Raw genomic sequence first — 8836 nt, forward strand, 5'->3', positions numbered from 1 at the left:
AAATTGTCTGAGTTATTATAACCTTCAGGACAGAGTGATGACAAAGTTTCTCTTGCTTCTTCACTAGGTGAAACTGCTTCTATAACTTACAGCTCGGTTTATTTGAATAGGTTGAGTGTAACTTTACAGGTTTATGAAAAAAGATGGAATCATCTCTGCTGTATAAATATCTTTAACATTGGTCATTGCAATCTGCAGCACTTGCAGCAGTATAACTAATAAATATCTGTGGATTTCTGGAATTTTTACTAAGAATGTATGTACATGGCTTGTTCTGCAATAATTGTATTTGTTTCAATGGTGCTCTTAAACTAAAATGCTTGATTTTGGTTTGAAAAATGTACTGTGGCAACAAAACAATAATTCTAAGTTTGCTGCTTTTTAAGGTAACATTACTTAACAATTGTAGAATTAATTCCACTCTGTTGATCGTTTTTTTTCTCACAATTTTCTGCCAAAGTGGAAAAATGAGCTGACAAGTGCTAGGCATCTGTGTGTCTGCTTCTCCTCATGGCACTGAGAGCAAAGCCAGTGTGCTATAGGGAAAGGAAGGCTGCTGGTGATTCCCATGGAATGGAGAAGGATGTTGGGGGCTACTGGGCCCACCACTCAGAAGGGAGGGTAGAAGATGTAAAATTAATCCCCAAGTCTCTGTCAGTAGCTCCCAATGTTTTAAGGAGGATTTTGTTCCTCATTGCTGCTTCTCAGTTTCATTTTGCCCCTTCAGAGTGAGCTATTTTTATGAATTTTTACACTTAAAAGTATTTATGAAAAGTTTTCCAAAGCAGCTTGACTACTGCATTGAGTCATTCTGGAAGTGGAAATTTCAGACCAACCAGTTCAAAAAGGAACATTTACTTTCAAAGAAGAAGAGTGTACAAAAGGGCAAACATAAACAACAGTCAAAAGTGATTGACTGGAATGACTTATCTTGAAATGGTTCCATCTCTCTTGTGTTGTTCTGTGATTTGGGATATTTTACAACGGCTGACTTTGTGCGGCTGCCCAGCATCACTGAGCTCTGCTGAGCTTCGGAAGCTGCCTGGAGTGCAGCAGTACAGTGAGGTTGGTGTGTCCCATATCTCTCCCTGCCCTCAGCCCCAGCGCCGGGCAGTCCCTGGGTCCCACAGGAGTCACAAAGGAGCTGGGCAGCGTGGCTGGAGGGAAACTCAGCTGCCCCCCTGCCCTGCTGCTGGGAGCCTGAAACTGCTGCTGCCAATGGAGCTGCTTCTGTTCTTCCCACCCGGCAATATTTCTTCCTTGAGGGAGGATCCTCAGGGGATGCACGGGTTATTTAGGTTATTTATTGTAACCTTTGGGTTTAATGTGCAAGCTGCACTGTGCACTTCATGACTCTGTTGGAGCATCTGCAGACCATGTCTATGTAAGCCGCCTCTGTGGGCTCTGGGATCTTTTTTTAACAGATTCAGCGTTTCCTGATGCAGTTTAGCATTATTCAGTATTATTCACCTGTGAGTTCCTGTTGCTCCACAAAACATCACAGGTGTTCCACAAAATTATTTCAGACTCTTCCTCCTTCCCACCCCAGAACAGAGGCCACAAATAACCCTCCTGTGTAGTCAGGTACCAAATGAAGCAACATGAGTGAAATCAAATATTAAATGAGAACTTTAAATTTAGACCGTTGTTATGTGTTGAAAAGAACAACTTTGTGTTGGAAGTTTATGAATTAGTCTTTCCTTTTTCTCTGTAAATAGTAGAGAGTCCTTGAACAAAATAACTTGGCTGACAGGCCAGTAAAACAAAATTAATTTGCATTTTGTTTTAGAAACTTCAAAAGCCTTTTTGCACTTTACTGATATTCCAGCCACAATATAGTCCCAAATTGGGCACTTAAAATTTCTTAGCCATATTTTTTTCAAAAGTGTAGCTTGCTAATAGCAAATAGGCTAATAATGAGATTTTTTACAAATTTGTGTGTAATGGATAAAACCATGAGAAAATTTCTTTACCATTAGTATTTCTGTAATTGCCAGCTATGATAGCAGCTGCATTAGACTTTGCTTTCTGAAACAGAAGGAAAATATTGCTTCTTTTCAGGTCTGTGTTAAGAACATCGTGTGGAAAAATGTGTTAGAATACCTCTTAGGGAGTGTGAAGGATAGGTGTTGTGCTTTTATCCCAAACAGTACTTTTGTTTTCAGTTAGTATCTTATCAATACATCCTCAGAGAAAACTTGCAGTTAGCCCCAGATGCAGCTCCTGTTGATAAGCAACCTCTCCTTAACCTGGTTTTAGGAGAGCCTTGGGGTGCTTCCTTCACCCATGGCCTCAGAGCAGGGCAAGTCAGGGTGCTCACTCTCACGGGATGGAGACCATCAGCAGCTGAGAACATATTTCTCAATTAAACAAAGCAGTGTGTTGTTGTCTGAAAGCAGTGCAGTCTGTGAGGAAGGCTGCTGTGTTAGTCCCTGGACAGCTGGAGAGCTGGCCAGGCTCCTGTCTGCAAACCCCAGCCAACTCCCCTCTGCATCCCAGCCCTCCTCTGGCACAGGGTCGGCTCTCCCTTTGCTCCCTTTATCTGTTTTAATCACCTGATGCCTTTGAAGTCACTTCAAAGGTCTCCTGTTAAAAATTCATATCCAGTAGATGAAGCTTCCTGTTGTTTTAGGCAGGAAAACTGCCTCAAGTAATTGTCCTGTTGGTGTCTTGATGCTTCATTCAACAGCTGGCTACATTTCCCTGCATCTCCTTGCCTCCCAACTTTGTGGTTAACCCTTCAGAACCTCTTACAAACAGCAAGCAGGAATGAAGACAAATAGTGAAGACAAAGTGTTTTATTGCATTTAAATGTGCAACTATTGTGCCAAGTTTGCCAGGCATTGTTTGTGAATATTGCGTAGTAATGATTATCACAGGATCTGGAGAAAACTGCTTATTTTCCTACTAGCTTTGCATCTGAACAAATCCACTGGCCTTCACAGTGATTTTCTTACATTTCAGTGATGTGAGATTGCACAAAAGTTTGCGTGTTTGTTCCTTACAGAGGATTTACTGTGCCATTGTGTGGGTCAGGATCACCCACATTGAAATCATTACTCACGGTCATATTCCATAAATATTCCTTTACTGCTGTTAATGTTGTTATTTTGTGTGAAGTTGTAATTATTTCATATTCACAATTAAAATCCTACTCAGTGTTCTCAAGGTATAGCTGTCAAATGTGCAGTGAGGTGGTTTTATAGGACTAAAGCTGAGATGCCTTGGAGCTATCAACTGGTGAGCCTTACCAATACTCCAAAGGACTCAGTAGGGCCAAGAGAAAAATGTCAGGCCTCACACATCTGTTTTGGCCTAGGTAATTTACTAGAAATGGCAAACTGAGGACTTCCTCTGTGTTCCTTCTACTCTCAGCAGTGTCCACTTCTGTTTCAACTTGGTCACCTTCCAGTGTAGGTGTCTGGGGAGGGAGCAGAGCCCAGAGCACCACTGATCTAGTTTCTAGTTCTCATGTTGCTCTCTGAATTACAGCTAACCTAGATACTCTCTTGCTCTTCTCTCAGCTGTGAATATCTCAACCCTAGAGAAAAGATGACTCATTGTGTGCTGGGAGTCTTCATTTTATCACATATGTCTGGGAAATTTTGTGCACTCTGTAATAAAATCTTCATGTTTATGAACAGACATTCAGTACATATTTTGATATTTTTTATAAAGTGCTAAACTGATTTATTTGAATCAAAGTATTTCTCTTGAAAACACCTGGTTCAGATCTGACCTACAAATATCAGTCTAATAAATAATTAGCCTGCAACATAAACTCTTAAAGGAATGCAAACTAAGGCAAAGGGGATGTTGCTCAATTCTTTTCTAAAATTTCTTCTCTGAATCTACCCTGGTATGACCTAGTAGATGTCTATATTCCAATAGAAAGTGGGGCCTGCAGGTGTCCCCTGTGCAAAATGTTTAGCTCTAAGGAGAGGAGGAATCAAGAACATGCCCATAGTAATGACACTGGCACAGCTGAAGAAAAGGTGTGACTGCAGAAAATAAAATTTAAATAAAATTTAAAGGGTTTTCACTAGAATGGCATTTTTTATTCATCTACTCTGAACTTTCTTAGGCTCTCCTCAGAGATGTCACACCCAATGAAGACTCTGAAGTCTGCAAGCCAAGCCTCTTGATTATGGGCATGGCTATCCACTTAAGCACACTCCCTGCTGACTCACCTGAAAGTGCAGGTTACAAAATGTCCTGAAAGGCTCCTATTCATTGAGGCAAAGTGAACAGGCAGAATTTCTCTGGGGTGATTGTCTTGCATGCTGCACACCTGCCTAATAACAAAGAAGTAGAAGTCATTCAGGGATGAATGCATTCAAAACCTTCATCTCCATGGAAATAGATGTAAGATTAGTGCAGAATGAGGAACAGGCCTTCAATTAAGTCATGAGGTACGAAATCTAACCTAAGTTAGCTCTTTGCAATACTTCTGAGGCATGTTCATTACTGAAGATGGAAGAAGTGTAATTCATTGGCATATGTTTATCTCTCCCTGCCCTCAAGCCTGCTTGGCTAGAGAAGGGAGTTTATTTTCTGATGTCACAGGAAAATGCATAGTCCTTCATGAATATTCAAAGTTTTAGTCCCTACCACAGGTCCTCTTGAACTTAGCACATGCTATTTTCTTGACTGTGTTTATCTTCAGTTCTACCTCAGGAAGGAATGTGTAAATATCATGCTTAATTATAATTTAATTGTTCCCAAACTGTAATATTCCCAACTTAGAGAAAGCTGTACTCCAAGCAGCAACCAAATTGGAGGCAAGACTGCCCTGTCTGGTATGATATCTCATTCCAGCTCTGCCAATAGAAAGTAAGGATAGAGGGCAATACAACAGCAAGATTTCTAAAAACAACACAGGAACTGAATAGTTCTTCATTTTATTTATTAACCCATCAGCCCGTAAAACTCAAGCCAAGGCGTGTCATGAGGATAACACAAAGAGACAAGCCATAACATTTCTTATCTTACTGATCACAGAATCAAGGTGACTTTTAAAGCGGAATCTCTGAAATTATGAATACTGCAGGATAATGAAGACTGATTACCATCATACAGAATCACAGATTATTCTGAGCTGGAAAAGATCATCAAAGGATCCTGAGCTAGGGTCATCTAAGTCCAACTCCTGGCCCTGCACAGGACACCCTGTGCCTGAGAGCATTGTCCAAATGTTTCTTGAACTCTGTCAGGTTTGGTGCTGTGACAACTTTCCTGCCTGTTCCAGTGCCCAGCCACTCTCTGGGTGAAGAAGCTTTTTCTAACATCCAACATACACCTCCTCTGACATAAGTTCAGGTCATTCCCTTGAGTGTTTATGCCATTTAAATGACACACAACTTTCTTGTTAAGCCATTTGTCAGAAAATTTAAAACATGAGCAAGCTAACATGAATAAAAAAATCTTAATGTATATATATTTTTTCTTTTAAAAAATTCATCTTTCTTTTAAAAAATTCAACTTCATGCAGAAGTTGTGGGGCTAAGAAAGGAGAGGTGGGAAGAGATGTGCACCGCATAATAATATTCTTACTATTCAAGTGTGAGCATGTTTTCAGCTTGACAGATCTTCTTTCTGACAAACTCTTATGCTAGTCAGACAACCATGATTATGCCTGTGAAGAGCTGATTTTGGGTAGATTCTGGTAGAAAAGCTGATGACTTTGCCTCTGCTTGGTCCATCTATTTAGAAAGAGAGGTATTAGATATGTGGTGGGGGGCCAAGTGTCCTCAAATTTCACTTATCATAGACCTCTGGAGTCAAGGCAATCTCTGTACATACCCATGAATTTGTGTGCAAAAAACCTGTTTGTGGTCAGGAAATATTAAATGCAACATGGTTGAAACCTGTCTTGTATGGATATAGACTTATCCTTTATCTCTGTGTGTCTTTTGGTTTATGGTCTACCTCTGACTCTCCAGGTACCACAGTTAAAAGGGATAACAGAAGCCTGCTACAGCAGACTCAAGTCCTAAGCCCCTTTACTTGTATTGTTATAATATGCTTGTCTCAGATAAGCTCCTTCTTTGCCTATTCTTGAATATTTTCTTTCTTCCAGAAGGATAAATTAATCAAAATTCCCTTTCAATAGGAAATAGCTGGATTTTAATTTAATCACCATTTTAAACCAGATCCTTTCTATAACAGAATATTCTAGCAGAGGCATTCAAATAGCGTGCCATCAACTTCAGGAAAATTCTAGACAAAATCAAGAGAGTATTTAAGTAGTTGTCTGTGTTAGAGTGTTTAGAATTCTGTAGCTACATCTATGTATATATGCTACCATGTGTAGAGTGGGCAGAAAGCACTTTTTATTTCACTTCTGCTTTTCTGATTCATAGCAGAAAAGCAGAAGTGAAATAAAAAGTGCTTTCTAACTGCAATCTGGAGATCAGTTTTCAAAATCAGAATGATGCAGAAGTATCTAACAGTCACTTGATAGGTTTGAAAAACATTTCATGCTTACCTTACACCAACTTAACTGCCATGAAATCAAAGAATTCTCTTCAAGCTAGTATTTTGGATTGGTGTGGCAGTTTTCACAAAGACTGAAGAGTCTTAAGATCTGTATTTTTCAAAGTCAGATGCTCTGATGCAGAAAAGGCACAAGTACCAATGTGGTGTGTGAGTCACTTAAATTACTTACCTATTTTCTCGCTCCACCAATGCAGTAAGAAGAAAAGCCCTTTAAACCAATACACTCATAAAATTTGTCCAAAATTATTTTAATTCCTCTGTGATACCAGAAGGAGACTGTAGGTCATAATGTAACAAATTCTCTCTTTACAAGGTGTTCACATCTAACATGTTAGTGCTTCTTATTATCTGTGTTATGGTATCTTGATAATCAGCACTTTGGTTATGACATGTGCCATTTGGATCTGCTGTTGGAATGAGCATGTGCTGTTCTATTCTGTGTTGTAGCTCTGCCCTGTCCTACAAATTGCCTTGAAAAGAAAGGCTCCTGAAGGTTTTGCTCAAATAGTCTCAAGTTAGGTGTGTTTTGTGGCCTAGAGCCTGGAAATATCAAACCCTTTTCTGTGATTCTAATAATTGTAATCACTGTAGTCTACTCTTATATTTCCCATTAAATATGTTCCAAAATTTAATGTGTTAATTGGGCAGTAAAGAAGATTTAGAGTCTATCAATCATGAATCAACAGAAAATAATATATCATCTTTCATGAAAACAGAATATTATTTTCTTATTTAAAAAAGGTACATTTACTACTTTGCTCAGATACAATTTTAATGTTTCCTGCATGATATAGGTATGAGGAAGTCTGCCCCAATAATTATTAAAGGAAAAATACAAGGATTTTAAAAATGCCAAGTTTGTCCTGAAAGTGAATTAAGTGACTGCTTGTGCAAGCACACTGGAGCATTCAAGCTAGAAATGGTTGAGCCAGCTCCAAGACTGGAAGAATGACAGATGTATAGGCAGTATGCACCAGCCTTATTGAATGTATTTATTTGCAAGGATGCAGTGTGGAGCAAATGCAGCTGTAGAAATCTTTGACATGTAATTGGTACATCCCTGCTGCTATATATATATGGCTCACATAGGGCAAACATTTATATAGCAAACACTTAGGGCTAATCTGGGACTTTTTATACATTGTATTCGCTAAGGCTCTTACAAAAATGTTACCATTTGACCTGGACCACCACTGTATATATTGTGAAGCCATTGGCTTCTCTCATGTCTGTACCTCAGAAGCCAATGGCTTCCATCTCAATGTTGAAGATGAGCTTTTGTCCACATCTGGTTCTTTTTCCCTATCAGGGCCAGTTCCCATGTATTTGTATCCTATTTGAGCTTCCTTGTCTTTCTGTGTGAGGGCAGGGTGCTCCTGTTTTGTGTGCTGCACAGGGAATTATAATGTCCGAGGACTCAGTGCTTGTAAAACCAAATGAAGGTGTGGGTGCAGGTAGGTTCCCATTAGCCCTGTTGTACTCATACTGATGTCATAGGGACACTTCCAGCCTCTTCCTTTCCAGTTTGAAAGCCAGTCTGAGTTCCTCCCTCCAGCATCCAATCACACCTTTCCCATCCTTTATGTGATTGCAGTCTGCAGAGTTCTTCCTGGGGTCAAGCCTAACTAGAAACTGTCTCACCATGGGAACTTGAAAGAAGCCAGCAAGATTCCTATACATTTCAGAACACTAGTCTGTAGCTTGGACCACTGATGCTGACAGGGAACCCAGAAGGGTCATATAATTTTTTGTATGACCTTTTCAATTCCAATTATATACTAAATACATTTGAATATGTTGGCATGTACTGTGACCCATTAATTCATATGCTAAACAACAGCATGATACAGCTTGCAGAATTTGCTGTCAATACTTATCATAATTCTTGCTGGCATGATTTAGCACTCAGAGACTGATAATTTTGACCTTGTAGTTCTTTACTTTAAAACTGTAGAGGCCTATCAACCTTTTCTTTAAAAATGCTGTGATTTCTGAAGTCTGAAAAGTTTGCTTTTATGAATGACCAAAGTATTCCTTACACAGCTTGTATTTTTCCCTGTATGGGTGTTCATGGCAAAATGCAAGGTCTCTTTGCTTTTAGGCATTATTTTATCTCCTGGCATGAATTATGCATCAACTAAATGCTGCCATCTCTTAAATCTGATATTATTGCTATCTGGATCCTCTTAAAGAGACAGTTTTCCACCCACAGTGCAGCACTTTGCTGACAGAAAACAGCAACTTCATGTGATCATTATATCTTAGGTTATGGCCAACTCGAAAGTTTGGGAACTCTTTTACTGTGTGTAATACCACATCTTCTTAGTGTTGCCTGGAA

The sequence above is a fragment of the Ammospiza caudacuta genome, chromosome 3, assembly GCF_027887145.1.
Source record: "Ammospiza caudacuta isolate bAmmCau1 chromosome 3, bAmmCau1.pri, whole genome shotgun sequence".
In the NCBI taxonomy this organism is placed as follows: Eukaryota; Metazoa; Chordata; class Aves; order Passeriformes; family Passerellidae; genus Ammospiza; species Ammospiza caudacuta.